The sequence below is a fragment of the Poecilia reticulata genome, chromosome 7, assembly GCF_904066995.2.
Source record: "Poecilia reticulata chromosome 7, P_reticulata-male-v2, whole genome shotgun sequence".
In the NCBI taxonomy this organism is placed as follows: Eukaryota; Metazoa; Chordata; class Actinopteri; order Cyprinodontiformes; family Poeciliidae; genus Poecilia; species Poecilia reticulata.
Window position 1 is genome coordinate 24,828,036 of NC_088836.1, and position 12,137 is coordinate 24,840,172.

At 38.8% G+C, this 12,137-nt stretch overlaps 1 protein-coding gene across 5 annotated transcripts in view; it reads right to left on the reverse strand.

The window, feature by feature from the left end:
- LOC103467654 (synaptotagmin-2-like) overlaps positions 1–12,137 on the reverse strand; it is a 71,471-nt gene that overhangs the window by 31,997 nt on the left and 27,337 nt on the right. For 2 of the 5 annotated variants that reach the window (XM_008414236.3, XM_008414233.3), the window contains exon 3: positions 8,835–8,893. The exons of 1 other annotated variant lie outside the window; for it this stretch is intronic. The gene's annotated coding sequence lies outside the window, so the exon portion shown is untranslated. Of the gene's footprint in view, positions 1–2,563; positions 2,856–8,834; positions 8,894–9,798; positions 9,912–12,137 lie in introns of those variants that run through there. 2 more of the 5 variants (XM_017305741.2, XM_008414235.3) reach the window with 2 other exon arrangements.

A 12,137-nucleotide genomic window follows, 5' to 3' on the forward strand; every position in this document is an offset into this window, starting at 1 on the left:
GCTCTTGATGACCCAAGCTGCAGTGAACACCAGGTATAAAAAGTGGACCAAGGAAATAACAGAGATCAATTGAGGACAGAGAAATGGGTGGCCAAACCTCACTGACACACAAGGAGAGCAAATGCTGACCTGTGGTCAGATCCAAAAGAGTAGCTAAGTGTAGTTTCTTGCATGTTTGGCTGAGTAACCACACATGGGTCAAGGTGCCAGTATTGACCCCGAGGCCTTCAACAATGAACAATCAGAGCATGCTCATTATCACAGTCCTCTGTATTATTGGCCTTATCAAAGCAGACATGCAGCAATAGCACTCAACTATTGGTGGAGTTAAGATAAATAATAACTGGTATAAACCAATCAGGAAATACATTATAACAGCTCACAGGTGACATGAATACCACATCAGTTAATTGGCGCATTATAAGACAGTTAGTGAGCTTCATAGATGACATGTCAGAAGCTGGAAAATGGACACGTGTAAGGTGTTGGTGTTAGGAAGTTTGCTAAAACCTAAACTACAATGGCAAGACAACTGACTCAGATCATGACCAAAACTGAAGCTGCGGTTAAAACTTAGCTGTAAAAAGTGATCCAAGAAAATAATTGAGAACGCAGTCATGCAATGTTAAGCCTCACTGATACACATGGAGGACAAAACCTAGACTGTGGTTCGGTCCAACAATGGAGCTTTGTAGCCACAGACCAGTCAAGGTGCCAGTATTTATGGTCACCGCATTCAACAATGGGCAGGTGAGCAATGGACCACAGAATTTTTATGTATATTTTGAAGGGTCTGCATAGTGGTGCAATAGTTGCCACTGGTGCCTTGCAGCAAGGTTTTAAATTCAGATCCAATCCAACCAGCTTTCATTGTGTATTTTGCATGTTCTCCTGGAACATGCATGTGTTTTCTCTTGATGTTCTGGTTTCTGCCCCAGTCCAGAAATATGAGAGTGAAAGTAACTTAAGTATGAGTGCGTGGGAACGGCTGTTTGTCTTTTATGCCTCTGCGATGCATTGTAAACCTGTGGGTGTAACTTGCCTTTTAGCTATTTGCCTCTGGGAGTACACACTGACCACTCTCAACCATGTGTGAGGACACACAGGTACAGACAATGCATGCATGGGTGGATGGTTTGACCCACCTGAACACTCACCATTGCTGTAGCACTCCCCCCCCACACACACACAAACCACAGAATACACTTAGCAACAGCTCAAAAGCTCCCTGGTTTCCTATTCTGTTTCTGCTGAATATAGTTTGACACTGGAGCCTGATGTACAGGAAATAGGCAATCAGAAATATTGTGTTTTGATACTCCAATGAGTCAGAGTGGTTTCGTGAGATATTATTGACTTGCACAATATCAGGCAGCTACTTTTTACATTTCGACTGAATTTTGTGTGTTCCTAAATAGAATGCCAGTTTTTGTGTGTATTTAATATAGTAGTGTTCATTGTTAACTGCATTTCTAAAACCTCAGAAATCATTTGCTCAAGACATAAAACATTGACTGCTGTGATAAACCCAGATAGTAAACGAGGTCATATTTTAAGGTTTCACTTCAGGTCATATGAGGACATGTGGTGTCAGAGAAATATGTGCATGGTAAAGAACCCCACCTAAAAAGATATCCTTTTTCAAGAATGATAGTATTCAAAGCACAATTTTCATTGTGCTTTTTTGTGGTAGATTTGTTATGAGGGATTTGGATACACATAACGATGCTAATGACAGGTTCCAGCCAGAAGCATAAGAGTCAGCAGTCACCAGTATGAAGTGCAAGCAGCCCAAAGATAGGTTTTTGTCCTTGGTACAGTCACCTCAGTGCTGCCTGAGCTAAATGTCCCACGAGAGACAGCAGGGGAAAAAAAGGGCATCCTGCAGCACTTTATAAAATCCCCACCCATCTCTCTATACTCCTCAGCACAACTGTCAGCCTCTTTTTACGTTGGATTACTCAGCCTTTAAAGGTAAAGACCAATGGCGGGCTGGGTCCTGTTTTGTTACGTTACAGATACAACACATCTGTCCTGGGAATTCATAAGTGTAGCATGCTCCGTTCTGGCTCTTCCTGGCTACTTGTCAGTGTTCGGGATGCTGGTGAGACTAAAAAGGTAAGCAGGGTATCTGTCAGCATGGCAGCCTCCAGGAGACTCTCCGAGAGAGGGGTGCACCTAGCAGCAGAGGCTAACCAAGGCATGATCAATGAAAATAATTGAGCACCACTGTTAAAAACCACAACTCATCCAAAATTCATACAAAAGCTCTGTACTAAGGAGGACGTGACTTATGACTTCATTTTATAGGGCAGACTAGGATGCAAGTAACTGAGTGTTTAATACGGAGACATTAATGTAGCTCGGAGTAAAGTTGCAACAGCACAAAACAGAGACTAATACACAGTTTCACCGTGGTGTAATCAGGAAAACACAATAATATAAATACTAACTTTCTTGTTGCGGGTGAAAATACAACACTACTATAGCCAATAAGCTATTACAGATTCCTCAGACGTAGTGTTCCTGCAATCCCAAGAACAGAGTTGAAATACACCCTTACCAGTACTCCCGTAATTGCGTAATCCTGCTCTCCACAACGGGCAAACCCCTTCACCAAACAGGCACTTGGGGTTAAAATGACAGTGCCTTGATGATGTGCCTCGACCGCTCTCCCATCAGTACCAGAAACTGCAGTCCTCTTCGCACTGTTTCCACTGCAGCAATACTTGTTCTCCTGCATACACACTCACACACACACACACAAACGAACGCATACCCACACACACGCACGCATTCACTCGCTCTGTAACTACCCCCACCGCTGTATCTCTCCATCCCCTCATACTCTCCCTCTCTCCACTCTGTCTCTTACCCTGAAAGGATCCCCCTCCCTTCCTTTTCACCTCTCCTTTCCTCTCCTTGCTTTTCCCCTTTATCTCCCACCCGTTCCCTCCGCACCAGCGGTGCTCGCTGCTCGGACGACTGATTTGCAATGCTGCTCACAGGGCGCTGCATGCAGCAATCTGTGTCCCGACGCGTAAGGGCAGACCAAAAGCATCCATATGCTTGTGGGATTGTGGGAGCCACCAGCATGCATACTCTCATTCAAACAGAGCTGCTGCTCTGGGAATCCATGGAAATCAGATATGTCCCTGAGCTGCAACTCAGTGTGGGGGAAAGTGGATGTAAATAAAAATAAATAAATAAATAATAAAAAAAGAAAGGGTTGTGGCATAAAAGATTAAAGTGAGATAAAAAAGTAAAAGGACAAAGTTCTTGCTTGCTGAGTTGTTACAACAGTAGTTATTTGCTACGTTGACTCTTGTGTCATCACATTCCTTTCACCTGATTTAAGCTTTGTACTTTCACTCCTGCCACTGTCAACAAGAATAATTAAAATTTTTGATGTTAGCATTATAAACAAATAATAAAACATGGTGTGTACATGTATTTTAAAAACTTTAGCTGACCTACAAATGTTTGCCATTCCGTCCTGCGTTACCAAACCTCTGAAGTTTATAAAAACTGCCATATTTTACCCTTGGAGTCAGCAAGCAATTCTGTAAATCTGCTCAATAAGACATAATGACGCCCTTGTTTGCTTAACACCAGTGGTGAGCCAGACGCTTCGGAGCCCTTTGGGTGTTGCTGTGTGTCACCAAGAATTATATTCCTCCTCCCAAATGAATCACACACCTTATTGGCCAGCAAAGAGTACTTGATCCAAAGATCAACGTAGTCTAAATCAGTAAAAATGGAAAGCAGAAAGAGTGAAGAATACTGCGCTTTTTTTATTTTGCTTTGTTTTACTTTTATTCTAATTATACAGCTGCAAACCTGATTTTAATAAGAAGTGATACACTAATTAAAGGGGAGGTGAGACAAGAAAAGTAGTCATGTTTGTAAATGGTCCCCTATTATACAACAGCAATTCACTCGGTTAAGAAAATTGGCAAGCCTTAAAGAATAAGACTAGTTTCAGTGTAAGGATGTATTGCCACCTAAGTTCAAGAATGTAAAATACTGTATGCACTAGCAGAGATTTTTTTTTATAGCAACAGGGTAATAAAAATAATCTAATTTGGAAAGTGGGCTGTAGCTGAGCAATGGAATAGTACCAGTGTTGCTACTAAGAATCTGCCTTAATTATCCAGGTGGTCCCAGCTTTCATATTAACTTTTTATATGAATGTTCACAGTCTCAAAAGAGAAAATAAAGACAAGTCAATCATAAGTTCTTCTTCGGTCTCTCCCTTCAATTTTGCAGCTAAACCTGACATGAAAACAGTTCAGTGCCACACTGAGAATAAAACTAACTTTTTTTTGTTTTACAAATTGTTGTAAAACAAAATTTTGAATGTTATTCGAGTGTTAGTGTCTAACACTCGAAGCAACAACATTTGGAGCAGATTTTGTTTTAAACAGCTCTATTGAGATGGTGTATGGCTCCCCAGGAGAGCTTTGATGGTAACATCTTGAAAGTACTAAGTGCAAGCCAAGCTTTCCAGAAACACAGACTTCTACAAAGTGTCAACAAATTTAATTTGAATAATTATTTTCACCAAATCCACTCCTTACACGTAAAAAAAGTGTCACATTTTAGCCCAATTTTTGTGCAAAGGGGCCCACTTTGAACTTGGAGGGTAAGGTTAGATTTTGTTATTGATACATCAAAAGGGACCTCAAAGAACTTCAAAACAGAAAGGTGAATTCTTTCATTTTTCACATTATTCTAAAAGAATAAACATATGACATGTGGGTTAAGCATTATAACTCTGTGTTGTCCTGGTTTTTGACTTTTTAGTTGACTTGTCAGAAGTTCTACGTCTTACTTTTAACTTCTTTGAGACATAACTGAGAGACATCCTGACAGGGTAGGCCTCTGATCTCTCTGCAGCAGTACACCTCCATATTGTTTTATATAACAGTGAAAAAGAGCAAGTCAAACTCCTTCGCAATGTGCACCCAAAGCATAACAGTAATTGTTCTTCCTGCATCTGAAATGTTTAACTCATAAACAACTGGGCATTTTGCTCAGACTCATGTTTTTTTTTTTTTTTTTTGCAGTCAGAGTAACACATTTCTTGCAGTCTGTCGCCCTGAAATCCTGGCAGGTTTGTTTTAGTGGCTGAGTGGGAACAGAATATTGATCCAACCAAGATTCATAGCTTGTTGGATAAACCCATCGTGACCGGCGCTGGTGCCTTTTTTATGATGCAGGAGGCGCACAGAAGCACTGACTTGTAGAGACATGAGGCTAATACTTTATTCTTGTCATAGATTTATGCTGTCCTCACTGCAGCAGATACTAAATGTATGGATAATCTAATAATTATCAGCACAATTTCATCAGGTAAGGAGTAAAGGAAGGAGAAAACAAAATTCATCAGACTTGACTTCAAACTAAACAGGCCAAGCCTCCAGAGAGATCCAGTGAAAGCTGGAATGCATATTTAATAAAGCATACGTGCAGCATGTATCAAAAGCTGACTGTGAAGCCATTAACATGCACCGCTCGGAGTTTTGAAAGAAAATGACATAGAGCACTGTATGTTTTCTGTGCATTACTTACACTGACATGAATGTATCTCACAGAATCTCACTTCAGAAAACCAGAAAAACACAAGAATATTAAAACCTCGAGGACATCTTTCTAGACTGCTACTTAGCCATTCCAAAACTTCACATTACTTCCCATGTAGCAATTATTATGTTGATTTTGAGTGAATGTTTGGATTCCCTGCAATGCTGAAAAATGAAACCCCCTTCATCTTTAGCTTTCAAAACCCTCAGAAGAAGAGCCTCACCCCAAACCATGATGCTGCCACCACCGTGTGTCACTACAGTGTATGTTCTTGTGAGAACTTGCAGTGTTGTTTCAGTGTTGAAACTGTTGAAATTGAAAAGCTTTGAGTCGGGTTTAATTAGCCCATGCCATATATTCCAACAACATTTTCAGATTTTTTATGTTTTCTCTGGAAAATTGGACTTCTGTCTCTCAACCCTATTTATTGGAAGTACTTTTGCTGTTGTCGGTTTCTTGGAAGCCTTCCTTTTCGTCAGTATTTGAGTATGTCTTTTTTTGTCCAATGTTTTCCCCAACTATTGCAGCAGCACCATCACTATCGTGCTGCAGATCAAAGCTGTAAAACCTAAAAATGCTTATTGCAGAATCTGATTTATAAGGCATCTCAATAAAACATTCGTTTTCTAGCGTCTGTATTTATGCAAACCAGGTTATTGCTGTATTTTATGTTTAACATTATTGTCATGCAACGCATTCATTTGTTTTCCTGTTCCCTTGGAACAGGACGTATGTCACTATAAAAGTGGCAAAACGTTTGAAATGATTTATGAAGGTCTAACCTCCTACAGGACAAAATCCAGACATTTTAACAGCGGTGTGTACGTGTTTGAAAGCCACGTGTTTGAAAGCCACTCTATCTTCCTGTTGTGTCCTTCAGGCTGCATAGTTTAACTTTTTATCTTTCTGCATGTTCTTGTGATGCTCCATGTGCCTATCTCCGTAAAACCTTTCCTCTTGCTTATGTATGATTTACTTCATAGAGACTGCAATAAATCCTAACCAAAATGGGGAAAAGGAAGTACAAAAAGAAAAATCCAAAGCTTATTTTCATCATAAGTAACATGAGAACTGGAGCTGCATTTGCACACAAAAGGACTGGTGCTGTTTATCAAAGGAGGTTAGGCTTGCGAACAGAAAGCTGTGTGAGTCTGTTCCATCTGCACCATCTTTTCACTGATTGCTGCTTTCATGTAGCCATGATAAATATTGCATGCCACAGTGGCAGTTTAGCATTAGATCTGGTTCTGTTTCTCTGCCTGGTTGTGGCAGACGTGAGGTGACGCAATAATGCGATGCTGTGCATTTCATCGTGTTGGCTCATTCAGATCAGGAAGAGTGAGAGGGAAACCTCACTGCTGCTGTCGCCTTCATAATGAGCCCCAAAGCTGCTTTTTAAAAAGCATCGGGCGAGAGTGCAGAAGGTGGATTTGATTGTGAAATTGTTCATAACATCAAGCCAGATGTACCCAAAAATTTTACCTTAGGTTTGAGTAGATAAGAATTTACTATAGATATGACAAATGCAATATTTTAAATATAAATCCTACTTTACTTATTATATGTAATTTCTTTTGTTTCAATTTACTTGTAATTCAAATTTCAACGGTTTCAATATTATCTTATTAAGTTTTAGTCACTATTGTCCCACGTCACAAAATAGTGACAGTTTTAACAAATATTTTTAAACAGGCATTTAATTTTTTTTTTACTTTGACCAACAATGGCCTGCCGTACAAAAAAGTACAAAATATGGAAATATTTTAACAACATCTCAAGACATCGGCCAAAAAAGTTAAGCTTGGACAGAAATTGTCATCCAAATAGACAAGTCACCTAAACATACAGTCAAACTAGTTATAATGTGACTAAAAGATGACAAAGACAAATATTTTGGGGTGTCCATTTTAGAACCCTAATCTCAGTCTTTTAGAAAAATTGTGGGCAAAGCTGAAAACGAATGTGTGAACAAAGTCTGATTCAGTACCAGCAGTTCCAGCAAACTAAATAGAGAAGCTTGACGGAGGAGACCCAAAGCAACTAACCAAGGTTTTCTTTTTAACTGGGCATTGTACCAAATACAGTAGAAATGTATCTAAATTATGACTTTCTATAATGCAAGCTCTCTTTGTGTATTGTGGTATTCAGACAACAGAAATAATGTGGGTGACTTGAACCATCCCAACACAGCATGCAGCATGCATGCTGTGTTAGGTCCAATTGGTCCAGCATGCTTCAGTGAGGAAAAGGATTATGTCTTCATGCAGAGTATGTAAGTATCATATTCCAACCACAACCTCCAATGTTGGGAATGTCTCTGAATAGATTTTGAGCTAACTAAAGTTAGTATTAATGAGGCTGGCAGAGGGCAGAGAGAGATGAATTAAATGAGTTTCAAAGCAGCAGCCCATAACTGCCCTTACAGGCACTGATGTTTTCCAGTAGGTTTTATTAGCTTTCTGTAGCTGCTGTGGTACTCACGCTTGCATCACTCATAAAAATGACTGGGATTAATCAACTGAGTGCAGGCGTGTGGGGGAAATGCTGAAGACTGGCGTATGAAGAGCAAATCTAACACTAAATCATGCTTGTTCACACTGGGCTGCTCCTTCATCCTCAGCACGCCTTTCCTGCTCTGTTCACACTGCAGCTGGCTGCCTCCTGCCTGGCACATGGAAAGCCTTTTTTTTTTTTAAGAACAGATGAGAAAACCCAGCACATGCTTCATCCTGACATCTAGTGGAACCTACAACATGTGACCAAACACCAAGCTCAAATCGATTTACATTCAGCTGATTTGTGACGTAAATATCGACTGTGCATGGGAAAACATGCGGTAAATCAGTGTGAAGTTTAAAAAAGCCTTCTATTGTATCTCAATTCTAAACAAAATTCAAGAAGATCTGCCTCACGAGTCAGTTGCTGCTTCAACTCTACTGCTCGTAAGAGTGTTATATTGTTGGACAGCTTCAGAAAGCATCCAGCCATGGACTGTCTGCCAACTGGGCCATGCCATTAGTGGACAGTAAGGGCACATATGGAGGCTGGATTTCTGCAGAGGATGAAGGTGTGTATCAATGTGCAGTGATCTGTCCCCAGGATAAAAAAAAAAAGGGCAGTCACAGCAATAGCTGTGACTCTTTCTTATGGGGTGAGTAATTTTCTATCCATTTCTTTTTTCTCTTATATTTGTAAATCTCAAATGGTATAGTCCAAACACAAGGGAGATCTACTTCTGGCATACTCACAGCCAAAATCTGTTGTCTTAGCTGGAAGTTATCACAGTGAGTGTTTTCAGTCCAAAGTCCTGGAAGAAAAAAAAATGAAGTGAAATTAGGAAATTTATTTCAAAGAAAAACACTTTGTAAGGCTTGGAACGAAGTACGGTTTACATAAATGGCGATTTCTTGTGACTGTTCCAAATACAGAATAACTGGTATGTATATTAAGATGGCACCTTACATAACCACTGAAACGCAAACAAACCTGACAGAAAAACATCTCCTGGTCACAAAGGGAACCTGATGTCTAAATCTGCTTAAATCCATAAAAGTGGGAGACATATAAAAGATTGCTGGCAGCTAATTTGTTGCACACTGGTGCCCACCAACAACTGAACTAATTCAATCTCATTATTGTAACAGCAGTCTAATGAACATTTGGAAAAACACAGAACATCAGTTTTAGTCACACAGTTGTAAAACAATAAAAATTATAATCTTTTTACAAAAGAATTATAAATGATTTTTAATAACCAAAACTATATTTTATAATGGCATCGCTTTGATGGTATTTGTATCATTTATAACAGATCTTATTTCATTTTGTATAATTTTAGCAGAATTAAATCCTTTCTCCTGCATGAAAAGCTTTTTAACAGAATATTTACTTAACTGGCTTATTTAACTAGCATTAACCAGGACCAGTACACTTTGACATTGATAATGTTTAAAGAAAATTAAGTCATCTGTCTGAATTGATCTTTGAACGTAAGCTGAGTATGCCCTTTGAAATAATTATGCAAGTTTTCATATTTCTATGCTGATCTTTCTGAATAGATCACTGAAGTAGCATGCTGGACCTTCATGAACATATCTGTACAGCCATGGCCAGACATACTGCCTGTATTTTTCTCAGAAAACTTTTTAAATTGATAAATTTTGCCAGTGTGCTTTTATGTAAACAAATTATTCCTTCCCCTGAACTACTTACAGGTTATTTTCCAAGGACTTCCCTGTGTTTAGCTGCATCCACACTAACATCAACACTCCAGCATCTGAATGATGCTCTGCTCTCAGGAGTGAAGGGAAACTAGAGATGACAGTCTGCAGCACAGAGAAAAGCAAAAGAAAAGTAGTTAAGGAAGCTTAAGTTGAATGCTTTAGTTCAAGCATGTAAAAATGAACCTAGTATATAGTATACGCTGCATTTGAACGACAGTAACACAGTTTTGCCTTCATGCATAGTGTTTCAGAACTGCTTAATATATTTTAATATTGGGTTTTTTCCATTGAGACTCAATTCACCTGCCCTCTGCCCCCCCTAGAGGTTTGGAATAAAATTACACACAAGTGGTCCTTACTTATTAATTACCGGTAGATTACTTCTCAAGTCAACTCATTATTGTTGATTTGATTAAGAACACAGGCAGGCAGATTTTAGTTTGTGAAAATGTTAACATTGTTATGTTTAGCTTCATAATTATGCTTTACTGTTGGTATAAACACCAATTAAGTAGGTTGAAATTTATGCTTGTAAGGTGAAAAAATCTATTTGTTGAGACAGAAAGAGATGGTTTCCTGCTTTGGGGCGGATCAGCTCTTGTCAAAATGAATCTCAAAATAATAAAATAATTATCTATGGTCTAACAACTACATTTAACATGTCTTTTTCTTTAAAGTGTCGAATCTCAAATTTGCTGACTAGAGGAGCAACAGACATTTGTGGTTCTTCAAATTGTATTTGCCGTCTCAGATCTTTAGAGACTTTGTGTCTATTTGAGGCACAATTTTCCCACTGTGCTTTATAAAATCAATCAATTTCATGACTCAGTAGACATAATTGAGTTATTGTAATTGTGTCATCAAAAACTTCCATTGGGGGAGATTTTCAAATTCATTTGTGCACTTCAGTGAAGAAAATGCCTGTCATCCAATTTAAATCCGCAAAGTTAGTGAGATTTTAGTTACGTATTTATTGTAATTCATATAATTTAACTTACTTATGTGTACACTGCAGCAAAATACAAAAAACTATGTTTTCATAACCAGTATAAGCAGGCTTTTATTGCCAAAAAACAGCTTGAGGTACTCTTAGACAACAAGATGGCTGATCACAAAGCAATATATATATATATATAACTTCATGGTACTAGGAGACAGGGGCCGTTTCTATCTGGCTTCACAGAGGAATACCTGCAGTCTTTGTAAAAACACAATGAAAATGTCAAAGTGAGATGTTTGCAGCTAGCTGAGCGGTACCAGTGACAGGAAGGCAAAAAACAGCTCTAACACTGCACCCTGAAAGAATCCAAGTGGCATTTCCTTAGGAAGAAGACTAAAAAATTCACAAAAACAAGGACGTTCAATTAAACAAAACAAGAAGGTCAATACATTGCCATGAAGCAGGATGACTTAACAGCACATGTACGAGTTACTCCACAAGAACAAATAAAATCTAGAATGATTGTAATTTTAGCAGCTGAAAGGAGCCACAGACTCTGATGTGCATCTTCTCAGATAGAATCACATTAAAGGAAATTGCCTCTTGGTGAACATAATTGCATCCTTCCAGACTTATTATTTATGGCCCTACGGGAGCAAACAATGCCGAGATGAAACAAGACAGAATTTTGCAATGACACATAGGCTCACATAAGTGAGGCAACCTGTCAATGGAGTCAAATAAAAGCAAAATACATGCAGCCTAATCTACATATCGGCAAATCTGTAAAACTTTTTACGTAATCTATGAATGGTGGAATGAATTTGACAAGACTAATTAGGAGAACTGAGAAAAGTGATGCAAGAAAGGGATTCATGTTGACCTTCTGGTTAGAGACGTCAGCGGTTAGGAAATGGGAACAGAATCTCAATGACTGTTCTCATAAACAACCTGCTGTCAGAGCAACAATGACAAACTCTGGAATCACTGGAACTGCGACAAAATCCCCTCAAAAAACCTAGATGAGAATCCAAGTTTACCTTCCCATGATGCGTAGTGAGAAGAACAATATAGCTCACTGTTGGAGAACTGCGGAAATAAATGGTATCTTTGCGTAACCAAGAGAGTATAACAGTAATTCAGTTAGGTTTACACAAACAACCGTAGGCGGTAATGACATATTAATATCAGGTCTTTAATTTGGCATTATCTTTTCACGGTGGAATGACTTCACAGCAAACAACTTCAAACTGAAAATCTGACTTCTGATGTTTGAATCTTTTGTGGCAAAATTTTCTAATCCACTAAGGATCAAAAATATACATACACGCTAAAATATCTACATACACGCCACATGGTGTTTTGTAACTTGTTCCTAAGTTACAGTG